This window comes from Triticum aestivum, chromosome 6A (assembly GCF_018294505.1).
Source record: "Triticum aestivum cultivar Chinese Spring chromosome 6A, IWGSC CS RefSeq v2.1, whole genome shotgun sequence".
NCBI classification, from domain to species: domain Eukaryota; kingdom Viridiplantae; phylum Streptophyta; class Magnoliopsida; order Poales; family Poaceae; genus Triticum; species Triticum aestivum.
In genome coordinates this window covers 503,359,103-503,384,367 of record NC_057809.1, presented here as the reverse complement: position 1 = coordinate 503,384,367, position 25,265 = coordinate 503,359,103, and the positions used below count along the sequence as shown (strand labels likewise).

Genomic DNA, 25,265 nt, shown 5'->3' with positions numbered 1-25,265 from the left:
AAAGGGGAGAGATGCAGCCCGGCACGGTTTCTGGAGACCGAAAACGTCCGACGTTAGACCGGCTATACTGCCGCTATAGTTATCCGTTGGAGCATCAAACGATCTCCGAATGCGATGTAACTTGACAGGCGGTCTATCTACACTATAATAAGACCACACGTCAACTCTCATCCAATTCCGAGAACATTTTCCGGCCACTTATAAAATACTATTTCAAACATGCCGCGGGCGCGTGCAAGTGTGTCTGGGCTCAGGACGGACAACAGACGGAATGAGGAGACCAGGACGGATGCAAGGTTTGAAAACATGATGATGCAATGCACATGATGACATGAAAAGATGCAACACTCAAGCGAATGACATGACAACGACGACGAATAACTGGAAGACACCTGGCACATCGGTCTTGGGGCGTTACAGTGGGCCAGAGCTGGGCCGCTCAGATTGTCAGTGTTGCAGGGACGAACCCGAGCACAAGCGCCGTGCTGGCATGAGAGGTTCCTGTGGCGGGCGATAATCAAGAAGGCAGTGATGCCATAGATAGATTATGCATGAAAAGCAAACTAGCTCAGGTAAATGCAAGAATGGTACATGCCACTGGGTCGGACCCGAGCGGCCTGGGGATGATGCAGCCCGAGGGGCGCCCCCCGCAGAGTAAGCTTAAGACGTAAAAGGATACATGCCGTTGGGACAGACCCACGCGGCCTGGGAATGATGCAGCCCAGGGGGGCTCCCAACTAAATAAACTTGGAAGATGTAACCTGGCTTGGTTGTCGTAGGAGTGTTGGGGTAGCTGAAGATGTGCGCTGAAGAAGTCGCTCCTCACGAGCCGTCGAGGCCCAGAGCCTCGGGAGGCTCAGGCTCAGGTGGCCTCCTGAGGACCGTCTCCATCTCCGCCAGGACTGCGTGATGCCTGGCCTCCTAACCTGCCAGAATGCTCCACAGATTGCGCTGGAAGGTGGCTGCCACGCTCGGCAGGCCGAATGACATGCGAACGTAGCTGTGAGGCGGACCCTCACACCGGCCAGCGCACGAAGGCCAGAAGCGCTCCTGAGATGCGGCCCTGTTGAGCCCTGGGATGTCGATGGAGACGCGCAGCTCACCACCCTCCCCAGGGTGGGGAGCAGTGCCAGGTGGGCGGCGGTCGCCGCGTATTGCCCTTGCTTCCTGAAGCTCCTGAGTGGCCTTGTCGATGAACTGCTGAGTGCCAGGAGCTCCTCGCCCGGTGTCCTCCTAAGGAAACATGCCGCAAAGCACGCCTCCATGTGGTGCCTGAGCGCCTCCCTCGTGATATTGGACAGGTCAGAGGCTCTTCAGAAGAGAGCCCCCGAGCCCTGCTCGAGGAGGGCGCCGGGCATGCCTCCCTATGCGAGGGGAGGAGGCGCCCCAGGCGCGGGCGCCGATCTTGAGGTGGCGCCGCTTCCCTGAGGCGCAGTGCTGAATAGCTGCTTCTTCTTGGGGTTGGCCTCAGGCGGGTACTGCACACCCGCGCTGTCAGGGCCTTCGATTGATGCAGCTTGAAAGGCGCGCTCAAGGGAGCACACCGCGTCTCTTTCTTCGCAGGGGACTGTGATGATTCCGCCGCTTCCCGGTATCTTGAGGACGTTATAGCCATGGTGACTGCCATGAATTTGGCCAGTGCTGGGTATCCGAGGATGGCATTGTACGGCAGGTGGATGTGGGCGACGTCGAAGTCGACGAGCTCGGTGCGGTAGTTGTCGCGCTGACCGAAGGTGCCAGGGAGACGAACTTGTCCTATCGGGGTGGTGGAGCCGTTAGTCACTCCTGAGAAAGGCCTGGTGGGCTGGAGTTGGTCATATGGCACTTGAAGGCTGTCGAACGTCTCGACGGACAGGACACTGAGCCCTGCGCCACCGTCGATGAGGGTCTTAGTGACTTGGACATTGCTGATGACGGGTTAGCAGAGCATCGGGAGAACACGACGGTTGCCGCACACTTGAGCTGGTCCGCCGAGCTAAAGGTGATGGCGTAGTTGGACGATCCGAGCGGGCGCGTGGCCTCGAGCTTGGGGAGGGCTGCATTCACCTCACGAGAGAACTGCTTGAAGATGCGCTGGGAGGCTGGGGCCTGAGCGCCACCCAAGATGCAGGCGATGGCGCACGGCTCCTAGAAGCCCCCAGCCCCTTCGTCGTGTTGGTGGTCGTCGTTCCTTCTTGGCGGTAGTGGCAGCGAAGGGAGACTAGGGTTGCCATGAGGAAGGTCCTCGCGAGGCTGGTCGCGCCAGGCGCCCTCACGAGGCTGGTCCTGCCAGCGGTCCTCGCGAGGCTGGTCACGCCACTCCTGGCAGGGCCCACGGTCGTCCCAACGTCCTCCACCTCGTCCACCTCCTCGGCCGTAGCCCCGGCTGTTGCGCTCGGGGCGTTGACCGAAGCGTCCATCTCGAATGGCCCTGAGCTCTTGACAATCGTTGGTGTTGTGGGTGCGCACATTGTGGAAGGTGCAGAACGTACGGCTACACTTGGATGACTCGGGAAGATCTCGGCCGCACTTGGTGTCTGGTTCTGTCGCGAGTACGGCCACTCCTTTGCGCTTCACGTCCTTGACCTTGGCCTTCTTCTCCTCTGGATCCGCAGCGGGGAGCTCGAGGAGGGAGAGGTGCCCCTCCTCAGCTCTTGTGCACTTGGTTGCTATGTTGAACAGCTCCAAAGTTGTGCACAACTCCTCATGGATGGTGAGCTCCTCCTTCATCTTGATGTCCCGGATGCCGTCGAAAAACGCTGAGATGATGGCCTCGTCTGTCACCTTGGGGATCTTGAGACACACATTGTTGAAGCGCTGGATGTACTGTTGCAGGGTCTCTCCCGACTGTTGCCTTATGCGGCGCAGGTTGCCCGTTGCCGGGGGGCGGTCGCGAGTGCCCTGGAAGTTGGCGATGAAGTGGTCGCGCATCTCATCCCAGGAGGAGATCGAGCCTGGGGGCAGGTTCAGGAGCCATGAGCGAGCGCCATCCTTGATAGCCATGGGAAACCAGTTCACCATGACCTTTTCGTCGCCGTTGGCCGCCTCGATGCTCAGCTCGTAGAGCTGCAAGAACTCCGCAGGGTCGGGGGTTGATGACCCACAAGTATAGGGGATCTATCGTAGTCCTTTCGATAAGTAAGAGTGTCGAACCCAACGAGGAGCAGAAGGAAATTATAAGCGGTTTTCAGCAAGGTATTCTCTGCAAGTACTGAAATAAGTGGTAACAGATAGTTTTGTGATAAGATAGATTGCAACGAGCAATAAGTAACAAAAGTAAATAAAGTGCAGCAAGGTGGCCCAATCCTTTTTGTAACAAAGGACAAGCCGGAACAAACTCTTATAATAGGAAAAGCGCTCCCGAGGACACATGGGAATATCGTCAAGCTAGTTTTCATCACGTTCATATGATTCACGTTCGATACTTTGATAATTTGATATGTGGGTGGACCGGTGCTTGGGTGCTGTTCTTACTTGAACAAGCATCCCACTTATGATTAACCTCTATTGCAAGCATCCACAACTACAACAAAATTATTAAGGTAAACCTAACCATAGCATGAAACATGTGGATCCAAATCAGCCCCTTACGAAGCAACGCATAAACTAGGGTTTAAGCTTCTGTCACTCTAGCAACCCATCATCTACTTATTACTTCCCAATGCCTTCCTCTTGGCCCAAATAATGGTGAAGTGTTATGTAGTCGACGTTCACATAACACCACTAGAGGCTAGACAACATACATCTTATCAAAATATCAAACGAATACCAAATTGACATGACTACTAATAGCAAGACTTCTCCCTTGTCCTCAGGAATAAACGTGATTACTCACAAAGCATATTCATGTTCATAATCAGAGGGGTAATAATATGCATATAGGATCTGAACATATGATCTTCCACCAAATAAACCAACTAGCATCAACCACAAGGAGTAATCAACACTACTAGAAACCTACTAGCACCAATCCCGGACTTTGAGGTAAGAATTGGATACAGGAGATGTGTGACGCCCTTGATTCAATCGTACACTAATCATACACGCAAATGTGTATGATCAAGATCAAGGACTCACGGGAAGATATCACAACACAACTTTAGACACAAAATAAAATAATACAAGCTTTATATTACAAGCCAGGGGCCTCGAGGGCTCGAATACATAAGCTCGAATACACAAGAGTCAGCGGAAGCAACAATATCTGAGTACAGACATGAGTTAGACAAGTTTGCCTTAAGAAGGCTAGCACAAAACAACAACGATCGAAAAGGCAAGGCCTCCTGCCTGGGAGCCTCCTAACTACTCTTGGTCGTCGGCGTCCGTTACGTGGTAGTAGGCACCCTCGGGGTAGCAGCAGTCGTCAAAGGTGGCATCTGGCTCCTGGACTCCACCATCTGGTTGCAACAACCAGAAAGAAGAAAGAAGGGGGAAAAGGGGGAGCAAAGCAACCGTGAGTACTCATCCAAAGTACTCGCAAGCAAGGATCTACACTACATATGCAACATTATCAAAGGAAGGCTGTATATGTGGACTGGGCTGCAGAAATGCCAGAATAGAGAGAAGGTCTAGTCCTATCGAAGACTAGCATCTTCTGGAAACCAACATCTTGCAGCAAACAGGAGGGAGTAGAGTAGCATAAAGTAAAGTAGTAGTAGTGTTATCAACCTCGGCCAGAGATCCTTTCTCGACTCCCTGCGAGAAAGAAATCCCAGAGCCGTACTATCCATTTCTCATCACAATCCAATTCTCATCACAAGTATCCAGTTCTAGTTGTATCGATCGGGATACAACTCCAAGTGTCCATTATCGTAGGACAGGCTATGCATAGATTAGTTCTTCCCTGCAGGGGTGCACCAACTTACCCACCACGCTCGATTAACTCCGGCCGGACACACTTTCCTGGGTCATGCCCGGCCTCGGCCAAACAATACGCCGCAACCCGACCTAGACTTAACAGAGAGGTCAGCACGCCGGACTAAACCTATGCCCCCAGGGGTCATGGGCCATCTCCCCGGAAACTCCTGCACGTTGCGTACGCGGCCGGTGAGCAGACCTAGCTACCTCCTTAAAAAGGCAGGCGCTTACCAGTCCAACCCGGCGCGCGCCACTCAGTCGCTGACGTCTATTAAGCTTCGGCTGATGTATACGACGCAGAACGCCCATACTATGCCCACGTGATGGTTAGTGCTATCAGGCCAGAGGCCCCTCGGATCAAATATCCAAATCGTAGTGGATTAGGAACGCGCGGTAACAAGCAGAGACTCACGAAAGATGTGACCCCGTTGCCTCGTCTCGAGGACTTGCGGCAAGGGCTAGGAATGCCCGGCCACGCCTCGTAATTATCTCGCGGGCACCCTCCAGGTCAACCCGTCTCCACATCACTCGTGGGTACCCCTCAGGGTCGACCCGCCCTTCCAAGTAACAGTTGTAAAGTCCAAGTATCCGTGTGTCCAAACATCAAGGGGAAAACCCAAGGAATCACCCCGGTGAATTCCACTCGATGTAATCATCAAGGTGAACGTAAGAGGAATCACCCCCGAGGTTCACACTTGAGGGGTTGCACGACAGAGTCGTATCGGAAGTGGTTAAAGAGAAAATCACCCTCAATGACCACGACCGAATAGCTACACTACAGGGTTAACATCAGAAGTGCTGTAGAGGTCTCACCCTCGGCACTCGATAGTATCCCAGTAGTGTCGAGCAACTAAGGGGAAAGTGATGTGCGGTGCCGGGGCCTGGTCTTCGATCCCGTTGATCGGGTCTTCGATGATGAAGCAGGGGCAACAAGGACAAGGTGGGGGTCACTGATGGATCACTAACCAACCTATACTAAGCAGTTTAGGATAAGCCGGTAAGGTAACAATAAGCAGGTTACAAAAGCAGGCTATGCATCAGAATAGGAGCAAACAATAACAGTAGCAAAATCTAATGCAAGCATGAGAGAATGGAATGGGCGATATCGGGATGATCAAAGGGGGGGCTTGCCTGGTTGCTCTGGCAAGGAGGGGTCGTCATCGACGTATTCGATCACAGGGGCGGCATCGGTCTCGGGGTCTACCGGAGAGAAGAGGGGGAAGAAACAGTAAATATAAAGCAAACATAGCATCACAAAGCATAACGTGGCAATATGTTGTGCCGGGAGTGACCTAACGTATGGCACCACGATAAAGGTGAAGGGGGAATTCAACCGGGAATGTTTTCCTGGTTCCGGACCTGTGTCAGACAGATGACCGGAGGGGGAAAGTTCCATGTTCAGATAGTTAGAGGCATGTGACAGATGAACGGACTGCGTATTTGGATTCGTTGAATTTTTCTGAGCAACTTTCATATAGAAAACATTTTCATCCGAGTTACGGTTTATTTTCTATTAATTTTCAAAGTTTAAACAATTTTCTGGATTTATTTATATTAACAGAAATGGAATATGACGTCAGCATGATGTAGAGGTGATGTCAGCAATCAACAAGACGGTTGACTGGGTCAAACCTGACTTGTGGGTCCTGTGGGACCCACTGGTCAGTGGCTGGACTAATTAAACAGTGTTAATTGGACTAATCTAATACTAATTATCAAGCGGGGCCCACTGTCAGTGTCTAATTGGTGAATAGATTAATTAGTCAATTTAATTAACACATTTTCTATTTATCTAAAACATTTTATTGACTCGGCCCCACATGTCAGTGGGTTGACTCAGTCAACGAGTCAACTGGGCCCAACCGTCAGTGGCTCAGCGGGCCCCATACGTCAGCGCCAGGTCAGCCTCACCGGCGTTGGCGCCGGAAGTGCTCCGGCGAGCCTCCCGCGGCGGCGCACGTCGGGAGAGGGGGTCGGGTTTCGCGCACAGGGGGTTTCCGGGGTCGTAGCTAGGTGCGTTCGACGCGGTTCGACGTCACACGCAAGATGGAGGCGACGGCCGGGGCCAGGAACGACCGGAACGGCGCCGGCGACGAGTAGAAACGGCGCCGGAGTACGGGCGCGAGCGGGTTCAGCGTTAGAGCGCGCGAGCGGCCAAACTAACCAACTAGGCGGGGTCTACGGCGCTCCAGGAGCTCGTCGGAGCTACTAGCTCGAGCGGAGGAGCTCGGTGGCGAGCCCTACGACGGCAATGGCGGACGGCGGAGCTCGGCTTGCGGGCGAGCTGGCTACGGCGAAAGGCACGGCGCGAGGAGAGGAAAGGAGGAAGGGAGGAGCTCACCGGGCGGCACACACGGTGGCCCTCGGAGGTTTAGGAGCTGCAGTGCAGTGGATCGATGCCGGCGAGCTCCTGTGATCCGAAGTGGAAGACGAGGCCGGGGGAGCGTTCTGGGGCGCCCGGCGTCTTGCAGCTCGTCGGGGAGGCGTAGCCGAGGGAGGCGGAGCGGTTGGACAGGTCGGCGAGGCGAACGGGTCTTGGTGGCCGCGAGGACGACGGAGAACGGCGGCGACCGCGTCGGTCTCCTCTCCAGAACGAAGGAGAGGGAGAGGAGAGAGCTGGATCTGGGGGAGAGGGGGCAAGTGGGTGAGTGGGGAGGGAGCCCGAGGCGGCGGGCTGCCCTTATCCTCCCCGCGACGCCTGTAGCGGCGTGGCCGGCGAGGTGGTTCGGCGGCGACGTGCACGCGCGGTCGCTCGCACAGTGGAGGAGGGGGAAGCCGACAGGGGGGAGTGGGCCGGCCTAGCCTGGGCCAGTTGGCTCGGGTGGGCCGAAGCCCACTGGGAGGCCAGGGGCTCTGGCCCCTTTCCCCTTTTTTTTGCTTTCCCTTTTTTTTCTTTTTCCAGCAACTTTTGCCTCTCCTTTTAGCCACTATTGACTTTGCAAAATTATGACACTGGCCAAAACAATTTCAAATAATGATTGGGCACTGCCAAAAAAGATTGTGAGGCTTTAGAAATAGTTTGCCATTTTTATAAATTAAAAAGGCATTTAATTTATTTCTTAGGTCACTGTTTTAAGTAGTTTAGACCACTCAAACTCTTTGCAAAAATGTTGGTTCACCACCAATATTACTTGTGGATTATTTGGCACATGATGAACATTTTAGTTTTCATGTTTGACCAATTTTGAATTTCACTCAGAATTTGAATTTGAGTTCAACTGGAATTTGAAAAAGATAAGAACAATGATGAACAAACACTTGTTTAGCAAAAGGATTATATTAACCACAGGGATTACTATAGCATCATTACACCGGGTGTTACAACTCTCCTCCTCTAAAAGAAATTCTCGTCCCGAGAATTAAGAGGTAGAAGGGAAAAGATCGGGGTATTCAACTCGGAGGTTATCCTCGCGTTCCCAAGTGGCTTCATCTTTAGTATGATTTGACCATTGCACCTTGAGGAACTTGGTAACCTTCTGGCGGGTTCGACGTTCAGCTTCTTCAAGAATGCGGATAGGATGCTCTTTGTAAGTGAGATCATCTTGAACTTCAATCAATTCCGGATCCACTTCACGTTTCGGATCCTTGAAGCATCGACGAAGTTGCGACACATGGAAGACGTCATGAACGTGAGAGAACTGAGGTGGCAACTCCAGTTGATAAGCCACCAGTCCACGACGGGCGAGAATACGGAAGGGACCAATGTAGCGCGGAGCTAGCTTGCCCTTGACTCCGAACCGATGAGTGCCTCTCAAAGGAGTGACACGCAGATAAGCTTGTTCACCAGGTTGATAAGTTGAACCCCAGTGTTTCCGGTCATAGTTGCTCTTCTGGCGGGATTGGGCCGCCTTGAGATTATCCCGGACAATGCGAACCTGCTCTTCAGCTTGTTGAATAATGTCCGGACCAATGAGTGCTCGTTCCCCAGTTTCTGACCAATTCAGAGGGGTTCGGCACTTACGTCCATAAAGCACTTCAAAGGGTGCCATCTTCAAGCTGGCTTGATAGCTGTTGTTATAAGAGAACTCCGCATAAGGGAGAGATTCTTCCTACTTCTTGCCAAAAGAAATAACACAAGCTCGAAGCATGTCTTCAAGAATTTGATTGACTCGCTCGACTTGGCCTTGGGATTGGGGATGATAAGCAGTGCTCCAGGTAATATGAGTTCCCATTGCCTCTTGGAAACTATCCCAGAACTTAGAAGTGAAAATACTACCGCGGTCTGAACTGATCTCCTTCGGAATGCCGTGGAGTGACACAATTCGGGAGATATACAAGGTTGCCAATTGACTAGCAGTGATAGTCTCCTTGACTGGCAGAAAGTGAGCAACCTTCGAGAATTGGTCGATGACGACAAAGATAGCATCGTTAGCTTTCTGAGACTTGGGAAGGCCAGTGACGAAGTCCATTTGAATCTTATCCCACTTCCATTCAGGAATCGGAAGCGGTTGTAGAAGTCCAGCCGGTTTCTGATGTTCTGCTTTGACGCGACGACAAACGTCACATTCTTCAATATATCGAGCAATGTCTTGCTTCATTTAGACCACCAGTACTTCTGACGGATGTCTAGATACATCTTGGTACTTCCCGGATGAATAGAGAGAGGGGTGTCATGCGCTTCTTTCATCACCTTCTCTGTCATAAGCTCGAACCGGGGTACTACAATGCGATCTCTGAAGTATAGGGTTCCATCTTCACCAAGTGAGAAATCTCTGGATTTCTCTAAGGCAAGATCCTTTTTCATCAAATCAACGTGAGCATCTTTGGCTTGAGCAGACTTAATTGCTTTCAGCAGAGTTGGTTCCAGTACAAGGTTATTCAGAGAACCCTGTGGAACTAGTTGAAGGTTTAGCTTGCATAGCTCTTCATAAAGGCGGGGTTGAGCTTTGTAGACCTGGTGATTATTGCAATAAGACTTTCGGCTTAGGGCATCGGCCATTACATTAGCCTTGCCAGGTGTATAAGATATACCGCAGTTGTAGTCAGCAATAGCTTCCATCCATTGCTGCTGATGGAGGTTCAGATCTGGCTGAGTAAACAGGTATTTCAGACTCTGATGACCGGTGAAGATCTCACAACAATTACCGAGAAGGTACTGTCGCCATAGCTTCAATGCAAAGATAACCGCTGCAAGCTCAAGGTCATGAACCGGGTAGTTTTCCTCGTGAGGACGCACTTGACGGGAAGCATAAGCAATCACCCTGCGCTCTTGCATTAGAACACAACCTAATCCTTGACGTGAAGCGTCACAATAGATGACGAAGTCCTTGCGAGAATCAGGAGGAGCAAGCACTGGGGCAGAAGTCAGCTAGTCCTTGAGTGCCTGGAAACTTTCCTGACATTTGTCTGTCCAGTCGAACTTAACGCCTTTGTGAAGCAGATTAGTCAGTGGCTTGGCGATCTTGGAGAAATTCTCAACAAAGCGGCGACAATAGCTGGCCAGTCCGAGAAAGCTTCTGACTTGCTTGACAGTCTTCGGAGGGGTCCAGTCAAGAATAGCCTGAACGCGCTCTGGGTTGACGGCAATACCATCGTTGGAGATAACATGACCAAGGTAGGTGACTTCGGGTAACCAGAATTCACACTTGGAATACTTGGCATAAAGTTGATGCTCTCGAAGCTTCTCCAGAACAAGACGAAGATGTTCAGCATGTTCTTCTTTATTCTTTGAATATACCAGTATATCATCCAGATAGACTACGACGAACTTGTCGAGGTAATCCATGAATATATAGTTCATCAGACGAGAGAATGTAGCTGGAGCATTGGTTAAACCGAATGACATGACGGTGTACTCGTAAGAACCATAACGAGTCACAAATGCGGTCTTTGGAATATCCTCTTCACGAACACGGATCTGGTGGTAACCCAACCTCAAGTCGAGTTTAGAGAATATCGATGAACCAGCCAGTTGATCATACAGATCATTGATCCGAGGAAGGGGATATTTGTTTTGAATTGTAGCTTGGTTGATAGGACGATAGTCTTGGACCAAACGGTTCGTACCGTCCTTCTTCTTGACAAAGAGAGAAGGTGCTCCCCAAGCAGAGGAACTTGGACGAATGAAACCCTTGTGAAGAGATTTGTCGATTTCCTCCTTAAGCTCAAGGAGTTCATGAGGTGGCATATTGTAGGGTCGTTTTGCAATAGGAACGGTGCCTGGTTTCAAGTCGATGACGAACTCGACAGCCCGGGCAGGGGGTATTCCTGGAAGTTCTTCTGGAAATACGTCTTGGAAGTCGCGAATGACTGGAATCTTTTCAATTCCCTCAAGAGGTGCCGCGTTCAACGCATTCAAAGCATAAAGTCGTGCTTCAGCATTTTGAACAAGCTGAGCATGGTAGGTTACAATCTCATCTGAAGGATGTAGGAGGCGAACGACCTTGGTAGCGCAAACGATAGAGGCAGTATGCGCTTTCAACCATTCCATTCCCAGAATGAGGTCAATATTGGAAGACTCCAGAACAATGGGAGAAACAAGGAATTCCAACCCTTCAATTTCAACAGGAACGTCGCGACCAATCATGGTAGTTTGACATCGGCCCGCAGGGGTGCGTACCACTATCGGAGTGTTCATGGGCTCGCATCGAATGTCATGTGCGTAAGCAAAATTTTCTGACATGAATGAATGTGATGCTCTTGAATCAAACAAAACAGAAGCTGGTACTGAATTAACAAGGAGAGTACCCATCACAGTGGCAGGCTGGTCTTGAGCTTCATTCAGATCAACATGATTAGCCTGACCACGACCATAAGGTCTGGCATTGTTGTTATGGGGCTGATTGTTACGGTCAGTTGAAGACAGAGCCAGCTGATTCTGATTCTGAGGGCATTTCCTGGAGCGGTGACCTGGAAGGCCACACTTGAAGCACAGACCATCATTGGGATTGGGAGCAGAAGCTTGGGGTGGTACAGCCCGAAGGGGCTGCCTCTGCGGTTGAGGAGGCAGACGAGGTGCAACACAGGACTGTCTTGGTGCAGGTGCAGTTGGACGATACATGCTGTGGGGAATCCATATCCGATGCTTCTGCACTGACGGGCCCGAAGATGAGCCAACGTCGCGACTACGCCTAAGGGATCCCTGGTGTTCCTGAAGACCAGTCTCAACCTGAATAGCCTTGTTCACCAAGGTGGCGAAGTCGGCAAAGTCATGAACGAGCAATGCTAGCTTGATATCAGGGTGAAGTCCATCATGAAACTTCTCTTGCTTACGAGCATCAGTTGCAATGTCTTCTTCAGCATAACGTGACAAGTCCAGAAATTCCCGTTGATAAGCATCTACAGTCTTGTTGCCTTGGGTGAGGTTGCGGAACTCTCGCTTCTTCCTGTCCATGGTTCCCTGAGGAATGAAACGGGCACGGAAGGCAGCTTGGAAATCCGGCCAAGTAATGACCGTTCCAGCAGGTATGGCTGTCCCACCATTGAGCAGCAGGACCCTTCAGAAAGAAAGATGCGAAGGTGACATAGCTGGTTGGGGCAACACTAGCAGACTCCATTTCATATGTGATGTCGCAGAGCCAGTCATCAGCATCAAGGGGTTGAGTTGAGTTGCGGTAGATAGTTGGGTTGAGGCGCATGAAGTTTTGCAGAGTTACTCGGGTTGGATGTTGATTCATGTTCGGACGAGGAAACTGAGCCATCATTCCTTCCATGAACTGGCGAGTTAACTCAAACTGTTGCATCATTCCAGTAAAGAATTCAGGCGGTGGTGGGTCGTTGGCACCACAGCCACGACCAGCGGGTCTAACCATCCTGCTAACATGTAACAGGGGTAGTTCAGCATTGAGCATTTGCAAAGATAAGGATCATTCATGATGAAAACATGCATAATGAAGGAGGTACGATGGATTCCACTCCGTAGTCAACACGACAGGGTGTGCACTACTCAAAATGCTATTCTAAGGAATAACTATGGCTTCATCCAACTTCGGGGTGAATGTGGTCACGGGATCCTAATGTTAGTAAATTCGTTTAACCCGAGTAGAAGAGAGTTCAGAGTCCCAGAGTATAGACGAGGAGTAAAATATGCTAATACCACCCAATGGCGACGTGGGCCCGTAAGCCACACAGCCAATGTTAGTAAAAGTTTTCAGTGACTAGACTCAACTTCGGCCAAGGAGTTGGAAAGGGGGCTACCTACAGGCAGTCGGCTCTGATACCAACTTGTGACGCCCTCGATTCAATCGTACACTAATCATACACGCAAATGTGTACGATCAAGATCAAGGACTCACGGGAAGATATCACAACACAACTTTAGACACAAAATAAAATAATACAAGCTTTATATTACAAGCCAGGGGCCTCGAGGGCTCGAATACATAAGCTCGAATACACAAGAGTCAGCGGAAGCAACAATATCTGAGTACAGACATGAGTTAGACAAGTTTGCCTTAAGAAGGCTAGCACAAAACAACAACGATCGAAAAGGCAAGGCCTCCCGCCTGGGAGCCTCCTAACTACTCTTGGTCGTCGGCATCTGTCACGTGGTAGTAGGCACCCTCGGGGTAGCAGCAGTCGTCAAAGGTGGCATCTGGCTCCTGGACTCCACCATCTGGTTGCAACAACCAGAAAGAAGAAAGAAGGGGGAAAAGGGGGAGCAAAGCAACCGTGAGTACTCATCCAAAGTACTCGCATGCAAGGATCTACACTACATATGCAACATTATCAAAGGAAGGCTGTATATGTGGACTGGGCTGCAGAAATGCCAGAATAGAGAGAAGGTCTAGTCCTATCGAAGACTAGCATCTTCTGGAAACCACCATCTTGCAGCAAACAGGAGGGAGTAGAGTAGCATAAAGTAAAGTAGTAGTAGTGTTATCAACCTCGGCCAGAGATCCTTTCTCGACTCCCTGCGAGAAAGAAATCCCAGAGCCGTACTATCCATTTCTCATCACAATCCAATTCTCATCACAATTATCTAGTTCTAGTTGTATCGATCGGGATACAACTCCAAGTGTCCGTTATCGTAGGACAGACTATGCATAGATTAGTTCTTCCCTGCAGGGGTGCACCAACTTACCCACCACGCTTGATTAACTCCGGCCGGACACACTTTCCTGGGTCATGCCCGGCCTCGGCCAAACAATACGCCGCAACCCGACCTAGACTTAACAGAGAGGTCAGCACGCCGGACTAAACCTATGCCCCCAGGGGTCATGGGCCATCTCCCCGGAAACTCCTGCACGTTGCGTACGCGGCCGGTGAGCAGACTAGCTACCTCCTTCAACAAGGCAGGCGCTTACGCAGTCCAACCCGGCGCGCGCCACTCAGTCGCTGACGTCTATTAAGCTTTGGATGATGTATACGACGCAGAACGCCCATACTATGCCCACGTGATGGTTAGTGCTATCAGGCCAGAGGCCCCTCGGATCAAATATCCAAATCGTAGTGGATTAGGAATGCGCGGTAACAAGCAGAGACTCACGAAAGATGTGACCCCGTTGCCCTGTCTCGAGGACTTGCGGCAAGGGCTAGGAATGCCCGGCCACGCCTCGTAATTATCTCGCGGGCACCCTCCAGGTCAACCCGTCTCCACATCACTCGCGGGTACCCCTCAGGGTCGACCCGCCCTTCCAGGTAACAGTTGTAAAGTCCAAGTATCCGTGTGTCCAAACATCAAGGGGAAAACCCAAGGAATCACCCCCGATGAATTCCACTCGATGTAATCATTAAGGTGAACGTAAGAGGAATCACCCCCGAGGTTCACACTTGAGGGGTTGCACGACAGAGTCGTATCGGAAGTGGTTAAAGAGAAAATCACCATCGATGACCACGACCGAATAGCTACACTACAGGGTTAACATCCGAAGTGTTGTAGAGGTCTCACCCTCGGCACTCGATAGTATCCCAGTAGTGTCGAGCAACTAAGGGGAAAGTGATGTGCGGTGCCGGGGCCTGGTCTTCGATCCCGTTGACCGGGTCTTCGATGATGAAGCAGGGGCAACAAGGACAAGGTGGGGGGTCACTGATGGATCACTATCCAACCTATACTAAGCAGTTTAGGATAAGCCGGTAAGGTAACAATAAGCAGGTTACAAAAGCAGGCTATGCATCAGAATAGGAGCAAACAATAACAGTAGCAAAATCTAATGCAAGCATGAGAGAATGGAATGGGCGATATCGGGATGATCAAAGGGGGGGGCTTGCCTGGTTGCTCTGGCAAGGAGGGGTCGTCGTCGACGTAGTCGATCACAGGGGTGGCATCAGTCTCGGGGTCTACCGGAGAGAAGAGGGGGAAGAAACAGTAAATATAAAGCAAACATAGCATCATAAAGCATAACGTGGCAATATGTTGTGCCGGGAGTGACCTAACGTATGGCTACACGATAAAGGTGAAGGGGGAATTCAACCGGGAATGTTTTCCCGGTTCCGGACCTGTGTCAGACAGATGACCAGAGGGGGAAAGTTCCATGTTCAGATAGTTAGAGGCATGTGACAGATGAACGGACCGCGTATTCGGATTCGTTGAATTTTTCTGAGCAACTTTCATATAGAAAACATTTTCATCCGAGTTACGGTTTATTTTCTATTAATTTTCAAAGTTTAAACAATTTTCTGGATTTATTTATATTAACAGAAATGGAATATGACGTCAGCATGATGTAGAGGTGATGTCAGCAATCAACAGGATGGTTGACTGGGTCAAACCTGACCTGTGGGTCCAGTGGGACCCATTGGTCAGTGACTGGACTAATTAAACAGTGTTAATTGAACTAATCTAATACTAATTATCAAGCGGGGCCCACTGTCAGTGTCTAATTGGTGAATAGATTAATTAGTCAATTTAATTAACACATTTTCTATTTATCTAAAACATTTTATTGACTCGGCCTCACATGTCAATGGGTTGACTCAGTCAACGAGTCAACTGGGCCCAACCGTCAGTGGCTCAGCGGGCCCCATACGTCAGCGACAGGTCAGCCTCACCGGCGTTGGCGCCGGAAGTGCTCCGGCGAGCCTCCCGCAGCGGCGCACGTCGGGAGAGGGGGTCGGGTTTCGGGCACAGGGGGTTTCCGGGGTCGTAGCTAGGTGCGTTCGACGCGGTTCGATGTCGCACGCAAGATGGAGGCGACGGCCGGGGCCAGGAACGACCGGAACGGCGCCGGCGACGAGTAGAAACGGCGCCGGAGTACGGGCGCGAGCGGGTTCAGCGTTAGAGCGCGCGAGAGGCCAAACTAACCAACTAGGCGGGGTCTACGGCGCTCCAGGAGCTCGTCGGAGCTACTAGCTCGAGCGGAGGAGCTCGGTGGCGAGCCCTACGACGGCAATGGCGGACGGCGGAGCTCGGCTTGCGGGCGAGCTGGCTACGGCGAAAGGCACGGCGCGAGGAGAGGAAAGGAGGAAGGGAGGAGCTCACCGGGCGGCACACACGATGGCCCTCGGAGGTTTAGGAGCTGCAGTGCAATGGATCGATGCCGGCGAGCTCCTGTGATCCGAAGTGGAAGACGAGGCTGGGGGAGCGTTCTGGGGCGCCCGGCGTCTTGCAGCTCGTCGGGGAGGCGTAGCCGAGGGAGGCAGAGCGGTTGGACAGGTCGGTGAGGCGAACGGGTCTTGGTGGCCGCGAGGACGACGGAGAACGGCGGCGACCGCGTCGGTCTCCTCTCCAGAACGAAGGAGAGGGAGAGGAGAGAGCTGGATCTGGGGGAGAGGGGGCAAGTGGGTGAGTGGGGAGGGAGCCCGAGGCCTCGGGCTGCCCTTATCCTCCCCGCGACGCCTGTAGCGGCGTGGCCGGTGAGGTGGTTCGGCGGCGATGTGCACGCGCGGTCGCTCGCACAGTGGAGGAGGGGGAAGCCGACAGGGGGGGAGTGGGCCGGCCTAGCCTGGGCCAGTTGGCTCGGGTGGGCCGAAGCCCACTGGGAGGCCAGGGGCTCTGGCCCCTTTCCCCTTTTTTTTGCTTTCCCTTTTTATTTTCTTTTTCCAGCAACTTTTGCCTCTGCTTTTAGCCACTATTGACTTTGCAAAATTATGCCACTGGCCAAAACAATTTCAAATAATGATTGGGCACTGCCAAAAAAGATTGTGAGGCTTTAGAAATAGTTTGCCATTTTTATAAATTAAAAAGGCATTTAATTTATTTCTTAGGTCACTGTTTTAAGTAGTTTAGACCACTCAAACTCTTTGCAAAAATGTTGGTTCACCACCAATATTACTTGTGGATTATTTGGCACATGATGAACATTTTAGTTTTCATGTTTGACCAATTGTGAATTTCACTCAGAATTTGAATTTGAGTTCAACTGGAATTTGAAAAAGATAAGAACAATGATGAACAAACACTTGTTTAGAACAAGGATTATATTAACCCCAGGGATTACTATAGCATCATTACACCGGGGCGTTACAAGATGAAATAGGGTTTGGAGATGAGATGGTGCTGGTGAAGATGTTGATGGAGATTGCCCTCTCCCGACGAGAGGAGCGTTGGTGATGATGATGGTGATGATTTCCCCCTCCTGGAGGGAAGTATCCCCGGCAGAACAGCTCTGCCGGAGCTCTAGATTGGTTCCGCCAAGGTTCCGCCTCGTGGCGGCGGAGTCTCGTCCCAAAAAGTTCCTGCTTATTTTTTTCTCATCGAAAGACTTTATATAGGAGAAGATGGACACCGGAAAGCACTAGGGGGCCCACGAGGTAGGGGGCGCGCCCTAGGGGGGGGGTGCCCCCACCCTCATGAGCAGGGTGTGGGGCCCCTGGCCTTCATCTTTGGCGAGGATTTTTCTTTATTTATTTTAAGATGTTCCGTGGAGTTTCAAGACTTTTGGAGTTGCGCAGAATAGGTCTCTAATATTTGCTCCTTTTCCAGCCCAGAATTCCAGCTGCCGGCATTCTCCCTCCTTATGTAAACCTTGTAAAATAAGAGAGAATAGCCATAAGTATTGTGACATAAAGTGAAATAACAGCCCATAATGCAATAAATATTGATATAAAAGCATGATGCAAAATGGACGTATCAACTCCCCCAAGCTTAGACCTCGCTTGTCCTCAAGAGAAAAGCCGATAACAATAAATATGTCCTCATGTTTAGAGGTAGAGGCGTCGATAAAAATAAAATACGGACATGAAGGCATCATGATTATTCTCATAACAGCAACATATATAGATTTTGTCATATGATTACTTATGTTCAAGTGATGATCTATTCACAATGCAAAAGTATAAATCATAAACCTTATTGGGCTCCGACAAACTATAATCTCAGTCATTGAAGCAATTGCAATTTATCATAACATCGGAAATAGTCTATGTCAGAGCTAAAAAGCAAGTCCACATACTCAACTATCATTTAGTCCTCCATAATTGCTAACACTCACGCAATACTTGTGGTTACGGAGTTTTAATCAGACACAGAGAAAGATAGGGACTTATAGTTTTGCCCCACAACCTTTTACCTCAAGGGTAATGTCAACAATAATGGTTCATGCTCCCCTACATGCAATTATATATATATATATATATATATATATATATATATATATATATATATATATATATATATATATATATATATATATATAGGACTCCTTTCTTATACTCCCACGAGTATGTACTCCCACCCCTGATGGATAAGATAAACAGCTGAGAACCAACGTAAAAATGGCAGAAAAATAATCGGTATATAAGGTGGGTCCATGTGGTGACCTGGAAGGGAGGAACGGCAATCTTGACCCGCTAGAAAATAGGAATCTGTTTAAGAGTTGTTATTTCGGAAGGAAGTATATCACCTTTCCTTAGGAGTATATCACGTTTTAAATAGAGTGCTTGCGTTTGGAAGGAGAATTAGAGATCCTTGGTGCCGATTGAATTGGTCCTATATGTAGCAACTTGGAAATTGCATGGGTTTGTTTGTGTCCATCTATGTACTGTAGTATATTCAGTACTGTAGTTTCACTTCTGAAGGAGTATGTACCTCAATAATCTCAAAAGGTGTACACTCCATTTTCCTTGGAACAGGTAAATACTGTTTTTTTCAAGTATATGCTAACTTTTTTTATTAGAAGGAGGTATGTACTTATTTTTGTAAGGACTATATATACTAATTTTGTAAGGAGCATATACTGTTTTACGTTATATATACTGCAGCTTTTTCAGTTATATGATACAATTAAATGAAGTATGTGTTATATAGTCCTTATTTAAGGTGGTATATACTTCAGTGGATGATACATAAGAAGTATATACTACTTGTTTAAAAAACAACTATATACTTCACTGAACTTAAAGCAGTATACTTCACTGGATATAAAGCATTATATACTTCATGGGATTAAAACAGCTTCACTGGATTTGAAGTATATACTTCATGGGATTAAAAACAGTATATACTTCAGCATGACCTCTTTTTTTTTAAGTATATAGTTAGTATCATTGAAAAAGCATATGCAACCTTTTCACATACTATTGCTTATCATTCGAAGAACTATACAGTGCTTGTAACCAAAGAAATACATATTAATATTGCCAAAGAAGTGTATACTACTTCAGATAGAAGTATTGGTCTACCTAGCAGAACATGCTTAAAAGATGCACTCGTTGTATAGAAATTTGCATATAGCAGAAACATTTATACTGATCAAGAAAACTGGACTATGCAACTATTTTTACATCTTCAAAAAGTTTTAAATGCTACAAAAAAATGGAGAAAAGAAGGATTATGTCTTCCGGGAAACTGCAGATATGCTTCTGTACATCGCATGGAGTTGCTCCTCAGTCACACAAACCTACATGCATTGCATCCATGGATATTCAATGGAAACAATTAGCAACATAAGTTAGATTTGCTTGAAAAATAATTTTTATAACTGTACAATATATCAAAGTCCCTGGCTATATATACGAAAAAACTGAACTACGTGTACCAAGCATCCACAAAGAAACAGAGTAAAAAGAGCTTCAAAGTTTGTTTACACGAGGAAGGACAGTAGCTGACCTGATATATGAAAATTTGTGTAGATCTTGAAGAATAAGAGTTTAATTAGGTAGCTGGGGTGAGAGAAGGTGAGTCTCCTCTGGTTCTCCAATCAATTGGACAGTGGCCACGGCAATTAAACGAAGGTGGATGTATATCCTGATTTCATTGATGAATATACTCATCTAGTTTACTAGAACTACACTCAGGGCATGATGGATTTGGCTCATATTCTCACTAACGCGCGATGAATATACCAAATATTTGGTATCAATGACCACAGCATTATCAAGAAGGAAAAATGCAGAAAATATTGCACACGCAAACATGTCGCATCGGATCCGTGGTGGTTTCTGCCCTGTTTACCCGAAAGAAGTCAGAAGGAGAGCCGCCAGAATCAATGGCGCTCAACGGGATTAAATTTCTGCCATGAGGAATTTATGTATGTACTAGATGGTAATGAGACAAATCGAAAAGGTACCTAGTATTACTTGATTAGTGGGCTTCCAAACCAGCTGCTTATAGGTTGGAAGAACTCGGATTAGACTCCTACGTCGAGTGGGAAAAACTGGGCGTTGTTGTTCTCTTGCATGGCGCTCTTCAAGTAGCTGCGCTGCAGGTGAAGCCGACGACCTGGATGCTTGAAGAAGAGGAGATGTGAGCGAACCGTAGATTTGATTTCGAGTATGGTCTTCGCGCGGCAGAAACGAACCTGGTCATTGATGTTGAGGCCGTTGGCCGGTGAGAAGAGGAACCACGTACTGCAGTGGAGGACGCCGTCGAGCGAGCTCTTCTTTTGCAGCCAATATCACGCCCCCAACCACGATGCAAGCCGCCATCGTCGCCGTCGCCGCCGCCGATAATGACACGGGAGAAGAGATCGATATGCGTTCAACTGGATAAGGTCGCCAGCTAAACAATAAACCTCCAGGAAAATCGGTGCAATGACCTTGTTTAGTTAGATTTTTTTCACGTATTATTATTTTAGTTAATTAACAGGCAAAATAAAGGAATGCGGGGTGAGCGATGGAATGGGCGAACGAAACAACAAGAGACCTGTGTAGGAGTATGTACTCCCAGGAGTACTAACCTATTTTCCTATATATATATATATATATATATCATGTTCTTTCCAACATGCTGAGCTTGCTAAAGGATAAAATGAAAAAGAAAAGGTGAAGATCACCATGACTCTTGCATAAGGTAGAAGATAATAATAAAGGATAGGCCCTTCGCAGAGCGAAGCAGAGGTTGCCATGCGCTTTTATGGTTGGATGCATAAAATCTCAATGCGAAAGAACGTCACTTTATATTGCCCCTTGTGATATGAACCTTTATTATGCAGTCCGTCGCTTTTATTACTTCCACATCACAAGATCATATAAAGCTTATTTCTCCCGCACCAATCAATCATACATGTTTAGAGCAATTTTTATTGCTTTGCACCGATGACAACTTACTTGAAGGATCTTACTCAATCCATAGGTAGATATGGTGGACTCTCATGGCAAAACTGGTTTAGGGATTTTGGAAGCTCAAGTAGTATTTCTACTTAGTGCTGAGAATTTGGCTAGCATGAGGGGGAAAGGCAAGCTCAACAAGTTAGAGGATCCATGACAACATACTTTATCTCAGATATAAGAAAGACATAACTCATTACATTGTCTTCCTTATCCAACATCAACTCTTTAGCATGTCATATTTTAATGAGTGCTCCCAATCATAAAAGATGTCAATGATAATATATCTATATGTGAAAACCTCTCTTTTCTTATTACTTCCTATTAATTGCAACAATGGCCAAAGCTATGTCTGCCAACTCCCAACAACTTTTAATCATCATACTCTTTCTATGTGAAGTCATTACTCTCAATAAGATCAATATGAACTCTTTGTTTCTTTTTATTCTTTTTCTCTTTCCTTTTATTCACCCAAGATCATGGCAAAATAATCAAGCCTTTGACTCAACACTAATCTTTATTATATATAGCTCACAGACTCGATTACAAAGAGAGATCATAAAGCAAAACTCAAAACTAGATCCTGCCATAAACTTTATTCTACTAGATCAAGATACTACTAATAGGACCGAACTAAGAAAAAAGGGTAAAGATAGGAGTTGTGATTGTGATACGATACCGGGGCACCTCCCCCAAGCTTGGCAGTTGCCAAGGGGAGTGCCCATACCCATGTGATTATTTCTCCTTCTTTGTTGTTGGTGTAATATTCTTGGCGATTATTCCCCTCAGGATGCGGTTCTCCTCCTCGAGCTTACTGACTTGCTGCTTGAGGCCCATTATTTCCTTACAAAGCTTTCCTATGACAGCTAAAGCTCCTTGCACCCAAGGGTGTTGCATAGCTATGGGAGAACAAGTGACACTCCTCTTCATATTTTCATAAGAAAAAAAAATCTAACATTGGAAGGGATAACCGAGTTTGGAATGGCTGAGCTCTGTAGTTCCCCCATCGTGAATCCAGCTCGGAAGTGAGAGGTGACTTCTTGATCCTCCATGGCATCTACTCTCATCAAGTCAGCCTCCATCTCTTCCTCCGTTGCTGGCCCAAAGTGGTCAGCGTCGCTATTTGCCCTTGGTTCTGGTGCCGGATTAGATACCCAGCTCTCCCCAATTGACTCTTGAGAAGACATCTTGTTCTAATCTACAACAGCAACAACTCGAAAACAAAAACAGAGGAAATTTGCATGACACGGGAGTCAAAACCTTCGGGAGAATATATAATGAATTTTTACCGAGCAAAATACGTATTGTGCAAGAAAACGGAGTCCGGAAGGCACACGAGGTGCTCACGAGGTAAGGGGGCACGCCCAGGGGGGTAGGGCGCGCCCACCACCCTCGTGAGGCCCTCGTGTCCTTCCCGGACTGCTACTTATTTTCCTATTTTTCTAAATATTCCAAAACATAGAAATATTACCTTAAAAATTGTTTTGGAGTCGGTTTACTTACCATACCACATACCTATTCCTTTTCAGAGTCTGAAACGCTCCGGAAAGTGTCCCTTATGTATTCCTCCGGGGTTACGGTTTCAATAATATTGGTGTCGGTGTCAAAACCGGCGGATCTCGGGTAGGGGGTCCCGAACTGTGCGTCTAGGCCGGTTGGTAACAGGAGGCAAGGGACACGAAGTTTTACCCAGGTTCGGGCCCTCTCGATGGAGGTAAAACCCTACGTCCTGCTTGATTAATATTGATGATATGGGTAGTACAAGAGTAGATCTACCACGAGATCGGAGAGGCTAAACCCTAAAAGCTAGCCTATGGTATGATTGTTGTTGTCTATGTTGTCCTACGGACTAAAACCCTCCGGTTTATATAGACACGGAGAGGGTTAGGGTTACACAAAGTCGGTTACAATGGTAGGAGATCTGAATATCCGTATCGCCAAGCTTGCCTTCCACGCCAAGGAAAGTCCCTTCCGGACACGAGACGAAGTCTTCGATCTTGTATCTTCATAGTCCAGGAGTTCGGCTGAAGGTATAGTTCGGCTATCCGAACACCCCCTAATCCAGGACTCCCTCAGTAGCCCCCGAACCAGGCTTCAATGACGATGAGTCCGGCGCGCAGATTGTCTTCGACATTGCAAGGCGGGTTCTCCCCCAAATTCCGTGTACCTGCTGAATAAAGTCCGGTTTCTTGTAGATGTTGTGCTCCTTGGCTTCTATGCCCAATAATGGCCACTTCCCACGTGTCAAATGAATATGAAAAGGCTGAGTGCTTTTACATTCACACCCCTAGCCGCGTAAATGAGCTGCCCTATTTAAGGGGACGAGGATTTAGATCCAAACCACATCTTCCCCCCTTCGTGAGTGTTCATCAGAGCGCATCCGACGAAGGTCCATTCCACCATGGCCAGTCATCACAACTCCTCCCCTCGCCCTTCCAGCCCTCAGCCCGGGTACTGGGAGAGATGCTCCGTCCCGCATAGTGAGCCGGTGAAGCTCCAGACCAAGGGATTTCTCCCCCCGGCCTACATGGTCCCAGTTCGAGCCGGTCTTGCCATCTATAACGGCGGAAAGCAAGCGGAGAGTGCCCCTAATCCCTCCAAAGGAGAGCGGGTATGCCTTGTCCCTTATTTAATAAGGGGGCTCGGGTTTCCAATCCATCCATTTCTCCGGGGGCTGCTGGAGTTCTACGGCCTCCAGCTACACAATCTCACGCCAGCCTCCGTATTGCATATCGCGGGCTACGTAGCCCTCTGCGAGCTGTTTTTGGGTGTCGAGGCTCATTTCGGGCTATGGAAAAGGTTATTCTGCCTTGTGCCCCGCTCTAAGGAGGGGTCAATATATCAAGTGGGCGGAGCCGAAGTATGGCGGATCGCCGGGACCGGATATCTGTCCGGAACCCCAAAGAAGGCATCCGAAGACTAGCCCTCGGAATGGTTCTATATAGAAGACGTCCCGCTGCCGGATCCTGTCCGGGTCGGCCTCCCTGAATTCGACGATGCTCCCTTAAAGAAGCACCTAAGCTGGCGTCCGCGAAGCCCTCATAGGGAAAGTGACAAGGACATCATTTACCTGATGGTCCGAATAAGATTGTTGGCCCATTCCGGACTAACCATGATCGGGGTTATGGCCGAATGCATCATGCGGGGGGTGTAGCTGCTTCAGTATGGAAGCCACCCCATGTGGGGCTTCAACAGGAAGGACGACGCCACCCGCTACGGTCGTAAGGGGCCGGATTCGGCTGCCGCTCTACTAAAGATCTTGTCCACTTTGTACAAGGGAGAAGAGGAGGAATTTCTCCGCGTCAACCCACAGGGTGGATTCTCTATGCACAATCCCCCAAGCTGGGTAAGTGGTCGCATTTACTTGCTCATCCGTTTCGTATTCCCATTGTCAAATATTCAGTCTGACGACTTCAACGCAAGAACTGCGCCGGGCTGTTAAGGAAATAAGCAGCCCTCCTCCACAACCTGAGGACCCAGGACGGTCCCTCGACCCGGCCTCTCAAGAGGATCCGGACATATCTGTGGAGCTAATTGATGGAGTGTTCCATCAATTGAGCATGGACAACGCCTTGGTGGCCATTACGGCTGATTACCCAGGGCTAATTCCGGCCTCCCAGGTAACTGAGATCGAAGTCCCAGTACCCCGAATAGGTGTCCGCCCTCTCGTGTTTTCAGTTTCCTGATTACCACCAAACTTTGCAGGGGAGGTTTTTGAGGCGGAAGGCCGAACCAGCGGCGACAAGCCAACGGGGGACCGCAGGGCCCTGTGGGCAGAAAAGAAGTGCAGTCCGGACCGAGGCATCGGCGCAAAGGTATGGCGCGCCCCCCTATCCTAGGTGTTATACCCTCGAGGCACATTTGACACTTGTGCTTTCTTTAGGACAAAGAAACCTCGCCAGACTATATCCGGAGGGGCTGTCAATCGCGCCTCCACCAGCTAGGCTCCAAAGCCTGGTCCAGAGGCGGAGGCGAACGCAAGGCGCGTGCCAGACGGTCCTCCGATGGAGGATGCGGACGGGTTGTCTGCCACCAACTCTGAGGTGGAGAGTGCCATGAACCAC

At 49.1% G+C, this 25,265-nt stretch overlaps 1 long non-coding RNA gene across 1 annotated transcript; it reads right to left on the bottom strand.

The window, feature by feature from the left end:
• Positions 1–19,365: 19,365 nt before the first annotated feature.
• LOC123130833 (uncharacterized) lies at positions 19,366–20,653 on the bottom strand. The gene is made up of 3 exons (XR_006464022.1): positions 20,454–20,653; positions 20,223–20,374; positions 19,366–19,553 (listed from the first exon to the last, which is right to left on the bottom strand). It is a non-coding gene; the product is annotated as an uncharacterized lncRNA (long non-coding RNA).
• Positions 20,654–25,265: the final 4,612 nt, after the last annotated feature.